Raw genomic sequence first — 16,524 nt, forward strand, 5'->3', positions numbered from 1 at the left:
CACGCACGCCAGCCGCTCGGGTGCTCCTCCAACCGCTCGGTCACTCACGCTACCCGATCGGACACGCCACCATCTACTCGGATGCCAGCTTCAACCCGCGCAGACATGCACACAAACCGCTCGGCCGCACACCTATCTACTTGGATCAGAGCCTAGCCGATCGGACACCAGAGCCTAACCGCTCGGCTCTCGATTCTGAATGCTCTCAAGTCTTCGGGCTTGTAAAAAATGGTTCACTCCAGGAACTCATCATTGTTAGTCATGCTCAACAACAGAGTTTCCTACTCGACCAGTGATATATGCTCAGTCGACCAGGGAAGTTGTATTTGCTCTCCCGACCAGGAAAACTTTGCACCTGATTAGCCAAACTTTGTACCTGGCCAGTAGTTTACTCTTTTTCTTGTGAAGACAATTGTTGCTTAGCAGCTTTGATATTTTTATCGTACAGCTGAGCTATTGGCATTTATACTTTACTTTTCTTTGTTAACTTAAAACATTCTAAGTCTTTTTAGACTTAAAAAGTTATAAGTTTTTTGTGAATAGTAAAGTCACTCTGATGTATGCCTTATATTTTCGCATGAGTACTTAGTTTTCTAACTTTGAAATTCTAGACATTTCATAAGTCCATACTAAGTATACTTTCTCACACTCTTATTGCTCTAACATTTTATGAGCATAATATTTATTGTCACACGAATATCTGCTTCTAACTTGAAATTTTAAAAAATTCCAAGTTACTTAAGCTTTGTCAAACAAGTTAGATTAATGGCCTTTTTGGACTTCAAAAACTTACAAGTCAGCCTAAAAACAGACATCTTAACTCGTGCTCTTATTGCCTGTGTTAAATTATATACTAGTATACCCCATGTGCCCCCAATTGATCGAGGGTTGAAAGATCCTGGGTCACTTGCTACTTGACCGAATCTGTTCGAGCAGTTAATTGCTCGTGAAACACATAGAATATATTGAAAATATTCGAGCAGTTGAACACTGCTTGAACGTATCGACCAGTTGAACATTGTACGATTTTACCAACCAATTGAACTGTAATGCCCCAAATTTCCTAATAAGGGTTAGGACCTTGATTAGGAGGTCGGGAGGGCCATAATTGAGTTATGATGCTATTTAATGATCATATGCATGTTTATGTGAATTATTATATGATGGTAAATGCATGCATATGGGGGTATTGATGATTATAAGGGTATTTTGGTAATTTGACCGTTGTGGGCGTAATTGTGTATTTTGGGTGCATGGTTGTGATTAATTAATATAGCCACATTATAAGGCGAATTGGTTCGAGCTATTCGGCATGAGACGATCATGAAATGTGAGTGTTCGGTCTAGTCATAACGGGTTTAAGTTCGGGGCTCGGGGTGAGTCTCGGGGTCACTTCGATGATTAGAACATTACCGGGAATTAAAGGGTAATGGGATATGATTTATTGGCATTTGAGAATATTGAGAATAGCGGGACTTTGAGGGTGTTAATTATAATTAACGAGGTAAGCGGGAAAGGACGGTTTTACCCTTAGGAAGGCTTTAGAAAATTTTAATGACCTAGGGGCATTTAGGTCATTTGGTTTGGATTTATATTGACTTTCAAGGTTGTAAAAATTCAGAACAAAAACAGAGCATCATCCTCATCTCCTTCTTTCTCTCCCGTACATGTTCTTCCCTTCATTTTCCTTTGAATTTTGAGAACCCAAACCGAGGCAACAAGCTAGGAGATCAAAGGTGGGAGCTTAGAAACTTAGTTCAACCATTGAAGAGGGTTTAATCCCAAGTTTGAGGTAAGTTTCAGCCATGGAATCTCTGGTTTTACTCTGTTTTTTATTTAAGTTTTAGTTTGTGATTTCTTGATGGAAAGTTTGGATTAATGGATGTTTTGATTGATGTTTACCTTGGGTTTTGATGAGGGTTTGATATAGATGATGTTTGGGGGTTGGATTGAGTGTTTGAATGAGGTTTGGGACTGGTTTGAAAGTTTTGTTTCGAGGAAAAACGTAGGGGAAGAAAAGTTTTCGCTTGCTGTTTTGTGTAAAGGGCCGCGGCATGGCTATGGTGAGTCGCGGCCTATGTTGATTTCTGGGGAGGTTTTGCCTCTGTCTGAGGGTGAGCCGCGGCATGGCTGTGGTGAGCCGCAGCCCATAGAGGCATTTTTGGCCAGAAATGGGTTTTTGACTTAGGGATGCTAGCCTTGGCCCTCGGGGTCGATCCTACTACTTGGTTAAGTATGGATTGATGTCCCGGAGGCTAGATATTGATTTGGGAACTTATGTTGATCATTTTTATTGATGGTATCCTATATTTTGGTTATGACTAGGTGACCGCTAAAGGACTAAAAGTTGATCGTTCTCAAGGGTCGTTCTTTTAATCATTCTAGCTCGAATCTGAGGTAAGAAAATTGCACCCTGTGTAAATGTGACATGCATGGCTATTCTTGGTGCATGTTGGTTGATTATTAAATGTGACATGCATGGCTGGTATTGGTGCATGTTGGATTGCTAAATATAATGCATATGATGCATGAGAAACATGTGATTAGGACATGCTTTATATACTGAGTATGATATCGTTCAGAGCTTGAGCCTCTGTGTTCGTGCATGGTCCTAATTGTACTTGTACTAGTTGAGTAGGCATGCTGAATACCTTGTTTATGGATATTGGATATGTGATATATGTTTGGTGGCATGGCTTACTTGTGTATGGCACTGACTTATTAGTCAAAATCGACAACAGTGTTAGATCCATCTGTGAAGCTGTGATTTATTAGTCAAGTTCACAATGAGTTGAACACTGGTCGTGTTTCACTGACCTGAGGGTCAGAAATGGCATAAGCGTCGAGGACGCAGGGTCGAATGAAGATTAGATCTAATCGATATCAGCATTGAATGGCTCTATGGCATTAATGCTGGACCGACCCTAAATTCGATGAACTTATAAGCGCTTGGTTAGTCTGAGACTAGTTACTGAGAGCCAGGGCATAGGGCCCCGGTGACTGTCTGTCACATGGCTAGGGAACGCTGTTCCACAGTTACGACTCTTGAGTCGGGAGGAAGGTTATGTTGGTCACTAATCACCATGCACCTATCCTGTTGAAGCTAGTGAGATGCTCACTCATTTGTTAAGCCCTGGTGATCCTATCGTCACATGGCTAAAGGGTACTGTTCCCATATTAGTGACTTTTGATACCTGTTAAGCCCTGGTGATCCTATCATCACATGGCTAAAGGGTGCTGTCCCCATATTTGTGACTTTTGTGATAGTCACCTATTTGTTTGGACTGTTGATCCTGAATAATTAATACAATCACTGTTGATATTATATCATGTTATATTGTGTTTTGTTTTCTTGCTGGGCTTCGGCTCACGGGTGCTATGTGGTGCAGGTAAAGGCAAAAGAAAGCTGGACCATCCTTGAGTTAAAGAGCTTAGGTGATGACGTGTACATACGCAGCTGCTCGTCCGCCACGGCCAAGGTTTAAAGGGGAACTAGGGTTAAACCCTGTTTTGCCACATAGAACGACCTGTTGTAAATATTTTCTTGTAATAGACTCTGAAATTATAATTTTGGGATCCCAACATATATATATATAACGTTCTAATGAAACGTTACATCTTAACCAAAAATTTTAATCCCTAAACTGCTAATCACACTTAGTTACACGATTTTGGCCAAATGACTCGATTAGCGAGTTTAGCACTGTTTACAAGGCACGCCGTAATAGTCCCTGGAGTTGGGGCGTTACAACTTGGTATCAGAGCGAGCCAAGGTTTATGGTTCCTGAAGACAAGCTGGGCATGTACACTCATCACTGAAGATAGCTTCACTCATGGGATGGTAACTATTTCTGTAGTTATGTGCATAGTTGCTTAAATAGAATGTAAATGCTTTACCTGCACATTGTATTAGGGAGCATGAGATTCTGATAGAGCTTGGCTCTTGATTATATGATTATATGCTCTGTGAATATATATATATGATTGTGATCATATGATTACCTGCTTTGTGAATATATAACTGTGATATTTGCATGCTGGGGTTGGAGGCATGGTTTGAGTATTGGAAGAGTAGGGATTATGAGTAATGTATGAATGCCATGGGCATGTTTGTAGCACTGCAAGTGGTTTATGATTGTGGTGTGGTAAGATTTATCCCGTGGGGGAAAGCCCTTGATATGCTTATTGTGATTAATGGGTCAAGTTATTGACTGCAAATTTAATCAGTAGGTTTATCTTTAAGGCAGATTATGAGGCCTGGTGGTAGTTATACAGGGGCTGGGAGTTACAGCCAGGGTATCAGTTCTTCGTCTGCACTTATGAATTTTCAGCAGACGCTTACAGATTTGCAATTAAGATTTCAGAGGTAGGAGGAAGAGATTAGGTATTTGAAGCAACAGCGGAGTCTGTTGGGGAGTACCTCTTCCTTTGCTATGTCAGGGGTGGCATCAGCTTTAGCTCAGCCTAGGGTTGAGAATAAATGGGAATTCCTCTATGGAAGATTCCTGAAGTTTTATCCTCCAGTCTTCGAGGGAGGCCTAGATCCATTCAGAGCTGAGCAATGGATGGGCATGATCTGTGCTACATGTGTACTGCGGGATGATGCCCGGACGTGGTGGGAGGTAGTGTCCCAGACACAAGATATAGCTGTGATGGATTGGGAAGAATTTAGGCAGCTATTCAATGAGAGGTATTATTGTGATGTGGCCAAGACCGTTAAGATGAATGAGTTTCTGAATCTTGTTCAGGGTAACGCATCGGTGGCCGAGTATGTTAGCAGATTTAGTGGGTTTACCAAGTTTGATTTTGACATGGTACCCACAGATGTAGCTCAGAAGAAAAGGTTTTATTCAGGGGTTGAATCCTAGAATAGCTCAGGGCATTAGAGTTGCCCCAGTGCATGAAGTCTCTACCTATGCTCAGGTGGTAGTGAAGGCTCTTGCTATTGAGAGCGCAGGACATCAGATTGGGCAGCAGAGTGCTGGTGAGCACGGAGCTCAGATAGTGGTATTTCCACTTATTGGAGCAAGCAAGAAGAAAAGCTAGAAGCCTTACCCAAAATGCGCTCGGTGCAAGAAGCATCATTTGGGAGAAGGCCGAGCAAAGGCATCTTTCGCATGTGGTATGGTTGGGCATATTGTGAAGCATCATATTGTTAAAGGATGAGAAAAAGGGGATAGACAGCTCAACTCCAACTCGAGTGTTTGTTCCAAACAGTCAGAGTCAGAGACTGAGACTAGTTCCTCGGGGGTGACAGGTCATTTTTCTAGTTCTGAGTTTTGAGTTGTGTTGTTTGGCTTTGGTGCCATGCTTTTTCTTTGTTAGTGTATATAGAGAAGGGTATAAAGATGGTGTATATAGATCACATGGTTATGTTGTGATGGGAAATGTGTAATATGGTATTGGCAACTTAAGAGATGAGTTGGGTTATGGAAAGGACTCATCAGTGATTTTGATAAAGATGGTTATGATGGGCTTGGGTTTGATCCAGGGTTTGGATTGATTAAGTTATTAAAGAGCAATCTCGAATGGCAAGGAAAGTATAGTAATTCTTCAGCTTGAGAGCGGAAAGCCTTGTGTTAGTCGGTTTGGTACATGGTTCTTTATGTTTATGATACCTGTAGTGAGAGCTAGAGTTTTGTGCAGAGAGATGCATGGAACTCTTAGCTAGCGTGATGGATATCACTTGGATCATACCAGTGAGATCTGGACAGATTGGATTAGTCTGTGGGTTCTGAATGTGTTACCAGGTGGTCTGTCAGGGCTTCTTGTTATAACAAAAAGACTAGAATGGTGATTGGATTAGTGTCAGAAATAGAATCAAATGTAAATACTGTTTTGAGTGGCTCAGCGGAGTTACAAGAATTAAAGGGTTAGTTGCTGAGTAAGATGGAATTCTTTAAGGTTGATCTTGGATCTGGTTAGGACCAGTTGGAGATCAGAGAAAGGAAATTATATAAAGGATTGTGTTGGTATCAGATTAGAGCACTGCGAGTGCTGAATATGTCTTGAGAATCGGTTTGATGCTAAGTGTTTGTGAATCAGATGTATGGTGCATTCAAAGGTTTATTTGAATGGGATTTGTAATCATTTTGGACGATGATATTGTGGTATTTTCTCTACGGAGATTTGCCAAGGTTGAAGAGTGCCTTGAGGACAGGAGTGTCCATGGGTGGTAAAAATATTTTAGGTGCCTTGGGAAGTGTTCTGGGTCTTTTACAGACTAGGATTAGTTAGTGGACTGTTATGACATCCCAGTAATAGAGAAAAGTGATCGCCTATGCAACATGTTGATTAAAGGATCTGACCGGAACTAGAGTAAAGTTTCTGGTGGGTCAGGTGGCCAGTTTATTGTTTGAGATCATTATCTCAAGGAAGATAAAAAGGAAAGATGGTTAAGTGAGCTATAGATAGGAAAAAAAATTGAATGGAAAGCTTTAGCTGGACTAGCTAAGAGTTGCACAGTGACAGATATGAATTTATGGTGGTAAAGGGATCGGATTTGGAATCCGACAGATGTTAATTGGGGGATTCTAGATGAATCTCGTGCTATTCTTTTATTCGCTTCATTCAGGCATCGTGGAAAGGTAACAAGATATGAAAGCTTTATAGTGATGGCCTGAGATGAAGAGAGATGTAATGGGATGCGTGAAAAGTTCTTAACCTGTTAGCAGGTCAAGACAGAGTATCAGGGATCAGCAAGGCCATTACAGCCTTTGGGTATTTCATAATGGGAATAAGAGAGCATCGTGATGAGTTTTGCGGTGGGATTCCCAGGTTGATGGATAAGCATGAGTTGGCATTGGGTCATTATGGACCAGTGTTTGAAGTGAGTTCGTTGTTGTCAAAAAAGATAAGTAATGCAACTGATTAGTAATCAGATCCCTAAGTGAGGGAGATAGTGTGTTTTCATGGAAAACTCAAGGTTTATCTTATTAGATGAAGACTTCATTGGGACTTCCAAGTTTTGGAAGAGTTGGAAGGCCATGAGAATAGAGATAAAATTCAGTACAGATTATTACTCTCAAACTGATGGTAAATCAGAGAGAGAGGGTTATCCAATTATTATTGGAGGAACATCTTATAAGATGAATGCGTTAATGTATATCTGAATCCTGAGGTGGTTCAGGGGATTAATGAGATTGCTGGAGATTGAATCTTGGTTGCTCATTTCTCGGAATAAATGGAAAAGTTTTATTGAATTGGAAAATAGAAATGTGGAATCCCAGGTAAGAGAATGTATCTTCTTTAAAGTATCACCATGGAAAGGGGTGAGGAATTAAGGCAAGCTAAGCCCTGGTTTATTTCGGCAGTTAAATCCTGGATAGGTCTAGATAGGTTGATTCTGGATCAGTTATATCTTAGCACTGGCAGCTGTGTACGGTAAGTTATGTACTTCCATGCAGTGGACATGGGTTAAAGGAACTTATGAGTTGAGTTATAGAATCTGAAGGTTGAGGTTAAGTATTCCGGTAAGGAATAGCCAGCTCAGATTGTGACATAAGTAATAAGGTTCCATTGAACAGAGTGTACTTTGGGTTAAGGTAATACTGTAGAGATAGTGAGGTCGAGGAATGACCCGAGGAATTGGAATTAATTGTGCGGAATTGTTATTCCGGGATGTTTGAGTAAATTTCGAGGATGAAATTTCTGTAAGGAGGGGATAGTTGTAATGCCCCAAATTTCCTAATAAGGGTTAGGATCTTGATTAGGAGGCCGGGAGGGCCATAATTGAGTTATGATGCTATTTAATGATCATATGCATGTTTATGTGAATTATATTATTATATGATGGTAAATGCATGCATATGGGGGTATTTATGATTATAAGGGTATTTTGGTAATTTGGCCGCTGTGGGCGTAATTGTGTATTTTGGGTGCATGGTTGTGATTAATTAATATAGCCACATTATAAGGTGGATTGGTTCGAGCTATTCGGCATGAGACGATCATGAAATGTAAGTTGTTGACTGCGTTTTTGGCCAACGACGTGTGAACGTCAAAAACGATAAAACCTTCAAGAGAAATTAAACGACACAGACGATTTTATAGTGGTTCAGCCCCAATGTGATGGTAATAGCCTAATCCACTTAGAGTTGTGATTATATATCTACACTCAAGATCAGATGAACCTGAGTCAACTGAGTTTCTTTAGTGCAGATTACAAGAATACAAGAATTCTCTCAAATACAAGTTCTCTCTCTCTCTCTAAAAAATAAGAATCTGAATCAAAAGTTCCCCAAAATTCCAAAAGTCCTCTTTATGATGCCATAAGCCTTGTATTTATAGGCTCAGGATCGTACAGAAGATATCCCCCATAATCAGGATATTTTATTATTCTCATTATATTTAAATTACATTAATATTCAAAATGTAACAATACACTATATTCGTGGGATAAATTGAGAGATTCCCGCGTATGCCAAGACCGATTCTTGTTGAAGCTGTTTCTGGGAATCTTGATGTAGTCCTCCTCTATCTAGTTGATCCATATCACCTTCAGTCTGGTCGGCCACACCTTTACTGGGCAGTCATGCACTTAGCTGGGCAGACATGCACTTCGCTGGGCAGACATGCACTTGACTGGTCGGACATGGTCATGATCGATCGGCCAAGTTCATGCCTGGTCGGACAAAGTCATGCCTGGGCAGGCAAAGTCATGCCTGGGTAGGCAAGGTCATGCCTGGGCAGACAAGGTCATTCCTGGGCAGACAAGGTCATGCCTGGGCAGACAAACACGTGACTGGTCGGTCATGACACTTCTCAAGCCAATCAAAATTCTTCAAAGGCCTACCGGGTCACTCCTAAACCAGATCACTTTATCACAACTCTGAGGATCCAATATATTTATTGACTATTAATATGCCATTTACAGACCATGCACTGCCACTTGTCACCTCTATTGCCATGTCATCGATCTCTAATTTTTGGGGATAACATTTGCCCCCCAAGTTTATTATACGATTTTCTCGTATGATAAACTTTTCTTCTAGCAAAATGTTCTTGAGGTCATCCAAAAGCTTCCATTCGGTCGATAACTTTCACGTAATCCCACGATTGAACTTGTCTTTTGATTTCTTCAATTTCCATTCTTTGAGCTTGTCTGAATAGTTCAAAATCAAGAAAATAGGTTCCCTTGCTTCCTAGATGCCCAGCTACTGAGACACACAGCCCTTCAGGTGCACATCTCCTCGGATGGCCAACTCTTCGGACACGCATCCCCTAGGCATCCTCCTCGAGCCACTCAGACATGCAACCCAACCGCTCGGCCATGTACATGCCAGCCTCAGCCGCTCGGACGCAGCCAAACCCGCTCGGACGCACCCCTGGTTGCTCGGACATGGCCCACACCCGATCGGACACAAGCCTTTGGACGCTCAGACGCACCCTCGGATGCCCAGCTAGCAGCTCCTCAGATCAGCACCCCAACCACTCGGTCGCATGCAGCTGCTCGGACACCTGCAGCCTCACCGCTCGGACACGCCTCACAGCCGCTCGGGAACGTGGACGTCCGCTCGGGTGCAGCCCAGCTGCTCGGACGCGCATGCGCACCTGCAGTTGCTCCTCAGCGTGCTTGCCTCCTCGGATGCACTCCTGCAACCAGCCAATCGGACATGCCCAATCCGCTCGGCCATCACCCGTCAAACACCATAAAAATACCTTGCTCGAATCTCTCAAAATTATTTTGAGAGATTGATTTCTCTCAACCAATCTTGGTGAAAAATTGACTTCTCTTCTCAAAGACATTTTTTTCACTATGTAGTATTTACTTTGCATGCATTTGTTTGATTCACTCCAGGGACTCATCGATGTTAGTCATGCTCAACAATAGAGTTTCCTACTCGACCAGTGATACATGCTCAGCTGACCAGGGAAGTTGTAGCCCTCTCGACCAAGAAAACATTGCACCTGATCAGCTAGACTTTGTACCTTGCCAGTAGTTTACTCTTTTTTGTTGTGAAGACAATTGTTGCTTAGCAGCTATGATATTTTTCTCGTACAACCGAGCTGTTGGCATTTATACTTTACTTTTCTTTGTTAACTTAAAACATTCTAAGTCTTTTTAGACTTAAAAAGTTATAAGTCTTTTGTGAATAGTAAAGTCACTCTGATGTATGCCTTATATTTTCGCATGAGTACTTAGTTTTCTAAGTTAGAAATTCCAGACATTTCATAAGTCCATACTAAGTATACTTTCTCACACTCTTATTGCTCTAACATTTTATGAGCATAATGTTTATTGTCACACGAATGTCTGCTCCTAACTTGAAATTTAAAAAAAAAATTCCAAGTTACTTAAGCTTTGTCAAACAAGTTAGCTTAATGGCCTTTTTGGACTTCGAAAATTTACAAGTCAGCCTAAAAACAGATATATTAACTCGTGCTCTTATTGCCTGTGTTAAATTATATACCAGTATACCCCATGTGCCCCCCAGGTGATCGAGGGTTGAAAGATCCTTAGTCACTTGCTACTTGACCGAATTTGTTCGAGCAATTAATTGCTCGTGAAACACATAGAATATATTGAAAATATTCAAGCAGTTGAACACTGCTTGAACGTATCGACCAGTTGAACACTGTTCGATTTTACCGACCAGTTGAACACTGCTCGGATAACTAACACACATGCATATTTTGTAGCAAGAATCGACCACTTTGCGCGTAGTCTCTTTTATTACTCGTAAATTAAAATGGACAAAACATGTCTAATAACGAGTCTTAAACAACCAAAATTGTTCAAAAACAAAATGACTGGTTAGCAAATAACCAACTCATAAACCAAACTTAAATAACAAGTCAAACAACTCGAAATCAAGCTACCACTCTGAAAGCAGTATTTAAAAACAATATATCCTCTGATGCTCGCCACTCCAGTGGTCTCTGATCCTAGCACTCCCGCTCAGCATACTTCTCCTTTGCTTCATTGCTTTCCTCAGCCAAGTGTGGACCTCCACATATAGTGTCTAATGTAAAGTCCACAGGTCCGGGCTGCAAGGGTGGAGATCTTTGTCGCTTGAAACTAGGATTGCTGCTGCCTCCTTCTCCTTGGGGTGTCTCTGCCCGGTACTTCCTCAACTTGCCCGACCGGAGAAGAAATTCTATCTCATCCTTGAGGTGATTGCATTCATTCGTGTCGTGACCATAATCTCCATGGAAACGACAAAACTTATTCATGTCTCTCTTCCTCATCTCTTTCATGATGGGTGGAGGTTTCTTGTAGGGAACCTCTTCATGACTAGCAAGATATATTTCCGCTCGGCTATCGCGAGAGTGGTGTAGTTAGTGAATTGAGGCTCATACTTGGTTGGATTTTCACTTGAATTCAACTTTGCTTTCTTTTCCTCATGGTGGTCAGACCCGTTATTTCCACGTTTCCTTCCACCAGAGTCAATTGATCCGCCCGGATTGTTTATGCCATTCTCCTCTTTCTCTATTGCATCATCCAATTTCATATACTTGTTCGCCCGGTCAAGAAATTGTTGAAGTGTTGAAATTGGATTTCTATGTATACTGTCCCACAAAGGGCTCCGATATGTTATCCCAGCAGATATGGCAACCATCTTCCCCTCGTCTCCTACAGCAGTTGCTCTATTGGCTTCTCTCATGAATCTTTGTATATAGTTCTTTAGAGACTCATCTTTTCCTTGTTTGATATCTGCCAAGTGGTTTGCATAAACTGGTGGAGTCCGGGCAGTGTTGAATTGTCTACAAACTCCTTCCTGAATGCTTCCCAAGAAGTAATGGAGTTCGGCTTAAACTTCCAATACCATTCCTGGGCAGTATCCGACAATGTAGTCGGGAAAACTCTACACCGATAATCGTCACTTACTCCGAGCAATTCCATCTGGTCCTCGAACTTCCCAATATGTCTGATGGGATCTGCCTTTTCTGTATATACTGGCAGTACCGGTGCTTTATATTTTGCCGGTGGCTGGGCTGCTCTAATCCGGGCACAAAATGGGCTGCCACTCTGGTGGTCTATTGCGTATATCTCGGAAGGTTGTTTTGACAAACCTTGTACTACAGCTGTTAGCATGTCAAGCTGGGCTTGGATGGTTGGTGCAACTGATGAGGTTCCAAGGTCTTGACCGCCTGGTCGGGCATTACCATCTGGCGCGCCATCGTCAAGTAATTCTACTTGACCGGCAGGGCGGTCCAGATTTTGCCCTTCAACCGGGACGGTCCTCCTCTTGTTGGTGATAACGTCCCTCAGATCCTTCTGGGCAGCATGCTCTCCTGCCCGATCAAACACCGTACTTTTCGATTTTTCAGAGGGCTTACTACGCGGGACTTGAGCTCTCCCACTATGCTGCTGGCCGGGGTGCATTGGAGGCCTTTCGGTACGCCCCAGGCAGTCTTTTCCTTCTTGTTGGTCATTGCCCTCCTTTTCCTTTGACTGGTCGGTGCGATGACTATCAGCCTCATCACGAGCATGCCCATCTTTGAATTGTGAAGTCCTCTTCTCTCGAGGAGTTTTATTTTGCTCCTGCCCAGGTGGAGTCTTCTTACTATCCAATCGGTGACTTCCTAATTTTGAAGTTTCTGATCAGTGGCTCCTATAGGGGGTTCTAGAGTGCTCCCTTTGCGTCGAGGCAGTTCTGGATCAGTCCCCATCATCTTCCCAACCAGGGGGGTTACTCCTGCTTCTGCCCGGTCCTCGAGAATCGACTCTGTTAGTGGTCCTCCGACCAGCGTTATTATTTCTTGCTCCCTGGGTGGCTGCTTGTGCTGTGGCTTGAGCATTGGCTTGGGTCAATTGGGTAGCCGCTTCTAGAGCAAGTGCTGCTTCACGATGTCTCCGGTTGACCTCCTCCTGCTGTTGTCTGAGCTCTTCGCTTCTGGCCTCCATATCGCGCCTTTGCTGCTCTAACGCAGCTTTCTGCCTGGCCATCTCTTTAGCGAATGCCTCCTGTCTGGCGTGGAATTGTGCCATCTCCTCCTGGAAGGCCCCCATGGCTTCCTGGAGCTCTTCAACTTCTGGAGTCATGTCCTCGAGCACGACTCTAGGCTCAATCTCATGGTCTTGCGGGCCAGAACCTTCTGATCTAGCAGGCTCTTTAGGGGAGCCTGTCTTCTTGGAGGCTGCATTGGTGCTTTTGGGCTCCATCTTGATACGATAGTTATGTGTTTCTTCTCTTCAGGCTCTCAATGAAAGCACCAAAATGTTGACCACGATTTTGGCCAACGACGAGTAGACGTCAAAACTACAATGAACCTTCAAGAGAAAAATACTACACAAATAATTTTATAGTGGTTCAGCCCCAATTTGTTGGTAATAGCCTAATCCACTTGGAGTTGTGATATATTTAGCCTACACTTAAGATCAGATGAACTTGAGCCAACTGAGTTTCTTAAGTGCAAGTAGAAAAATATAGAGTTTCTCTCTCTAGAGAATACAAGTTTTTTCTCTCTAACCTCTCAGAAAATGCCCCAAGAATGCCCCAAGTAACAGTCCCAAAATCTCAAAACGAGAGAGTTTTCTCAGTCTAAAAAGATCAGATTCCTAAAATGATGCCATGAGTCATTTATTTATAGGCTCATGGATCATACACCAGATATTCCCTTTGACCGGGTCCTTTCTGTTACTCTCACAATATTTAATTAATAATAACATCTAAAATACAACAATATGCGATTCTTTAGGATTATATGAGAGATTCCCGCGCAGGTATGACCGATTCTAGCTGAAGCTGTTACTAGGATCTCTTGTGTAGCAATGATCTGTTTAGTCAGTCCACATCACACCCAGAAGGAAAAATGGAGGGCCAAAACACTTAACCGGTCGGCCAAACCCTCACTGGTCGGCCAAGGCAAGTGACTGGTCGGACAAGCACCTGACTGGTCGGACAAGCACCTCACTGGTCGGACAAACACCTCACTGGTCGGGCAAGCACCTCACTGGTCGGACAAGCACCTCACTGGTCGGTCATGGCACTTGACTGGTCAGTCAAAAATATTCACCGGTCTGACAGAAATTCTATCGGATCGGTCAGATCACTTTATCACAACTCCGAAGAGCCAACACATTTATTGACTATTAATGTGCCATTTACTGACCATGCATTGCCACTTGTCACCTCTGATTGCCACGTCATCGAACTTAAATTTTGAGGATAACACATTCGTTTCACAATTTAGTCATGGTTTGCCGCGCGTCGTGAGGAGGTAGAGAAGTGCACATCCAAATTAGCAACAATATATGAGAAAAATGTCTCAGGCATTGTGGATGATGCAAGGTACTTGAAAGTCCATCCTCTTGGACAGTTCGAATTTCATGTGGTAGACCCAGAAGGTGATGGTGAGGTGAATTTGATGGCCAAATCATGCTCCTGTGGCCAGTTTCAAATAATGGGTTACCCTTGTGTTCATGGTGTGGCTGCGGCCATCTTGCGCGGTGTCAACATTTACTCACTGTGTTCACCATATTACACTACTGAGATGTGGAGGGAGTCTTACAAAGAAACAATTTACCCAACTAGCAACAAGGATGATTGGGAAGTTCCCGAGAACATAGAGAAAATTCAAGTTGGGGTTCCCGTTGAAAAACAACCAGTTGGTCGACCGAAGAAGAATAAGGTGGGAAGAAGGAAGACAAACCGCTACCCATCGAGTGGCGAAATCATTCACAAAGAGCGCAAATGTAGCATGTGTGGTGGGCTTGGCCACAACAGGGTTACGTGCAAAGCTAGGCTATAAACTCTTTTTTCACTTTTGGTCTTGCTGTATTAATAATCTATGTTGTTTTCCATTCTTTTTTATTTGATTTTTCTTAAAAGTTATGTTAAGCTCAATGTAAACTCGTTGAGCTCGATTGTAGCTTGACATTAACTCGATAGTAGCTCGATATGAACTCGATAATATGTTTGTTAGCTTCTAAACTGAATTCAAATAGCTCGATAATAGTTCGATAATGATTTGACATAACTCGATAGTAGTTCGATAACAAAAGACTTATGGTTATGAAAATGATATTTGTTGACCCGGTTCTTCAGCAATAGATAATTATATGAATAAATGGGATGGATTAGTGCTAAATGATGAACCGTAATATGTGAATAATCTCAAAGGAAGGTTATAACTCGTGTACTCTTTTTAGGTGGTTCGAAGGTTAAAATCCCTCTAGTCCACCAGTCAATATTATTGATATATCTCTGGTATTCCTTACAGGGTGTTTCTTTACATATTAGAAGCCAACCCTTTGCAACACCCAGGGTCTCCATATTTATAGGGAGAGGACACCTGGGTGTTGGCAAAGGGGGTCATCATGTGACCTTCTTACCCATCGACCGTAGGAAAGAGAATGCTTAGGAACATGACTCATAGGACAAAATTCTGGGGTGGTTTTTCTGGGTTATCTTTTTAAATGCCTGTTTGGAGAGGCGAAGGCAACAAGTTTCTGTGGCGCAAAAATCGGGTATCTTAGGGGCCACGCTTCACAGGCGGTTTTGCCTTTCGAAACTTTCCCTCCAAGGCAAACTTTACCTTGACCCTCCTAACACACGGATCCCGAGCAATCGGGGACCCGTTGGGAGCATAGGCGCGTGTTCATAGAACCGCGTGGTCTCACTCGCCGCGGGCTGAGATTACCTCAGCCCGTGTAAAGGAAACCATTCTTCGTGCTTGATTCTTTCTTATGCTTAGGTCGCCTTTTCTAAACTTTCTTCATCTTTGTTCGTTAGGCGACCAGATGGGACCCAGGAAGAATATGCCTAAGGAGAGTGCCGGCAGCTTGTCCTCCCAGCAGACCAGCAAAGGGAAAGAGGTGGCAACAGACTCCCCAATCCCCCACTTCGGTCCCACCGTGGAGGAGGTCGAGGTGGGACCTGACGCCTTCTTCGAGGCCGAGAAGATTGTCTCGAAGGTTACAACCCAGGGGAAAGTCAATAAAATCATGCTTTCCCACAACATCGAGATAGGGAAGGGCGCCCTGGTTGTCCGTCCTCCCCTTGAGGGCGAGCGGAGCTGCGCACCACTCGATGAGGAGTTTCCAGCCTGGAGCGACGAACACCTCAAGGCTGGGGCCTTTCTCCCCCTGGACTAGTACTTCGCGGATTTCCTGAATTTCGTGAAGCTGGCCCCCTTCCAACTCCCCCTAACTCCTACTGTCTGTTAGCGGGGTTGAAGTACTTGTCCTGAAGCAGGAATGGGAGGTCCCCACACCGGCGGACATCCTCTACTTTTTCTGCCTCAAAGCCGGCCCGGACCAACGGGGGCGAGGTGACGAGTTCTACTACCTGACCCATTTTCCCAACTCGGCCGCAGTCATCGAGGTGCCCAGCCACCCCAATGACTTCAAGGATCAATTCTTCATGTCAACGGGGTTTCGCAACTGCGAATACCATTACTTCAACCGTCCTCGTAAGTTCCTTCTAACTTTAGCTCGCAAGATCGTCGCTGGTTAGTTTCTTTCCATTCGTTATTGACTTGAAAAATATCGTGCAACTATTTTTGCGAGGTCGGCTAAGTTGGTGACCCTTGGGGGTCAGTACGAAACCTTGGCGGGGCTCCCCCCAAGTGAAAAAG

The sequence above is a fragment of the Humulus lupulus genome, chromosome 7 (assembly GCF_963169125.1).
Source record: "Humulus lupulus chromosome 7, drHumLupu1.1, whole genome shotgun sequence".
NCBI classification, from domain to species: domain Eukaryota; kingdom Viridiplantae; phylum Streptophyta; class Magnoliopsida; order Rosales; family Cannabaceae; genus Humulus; species Humulus lupulus.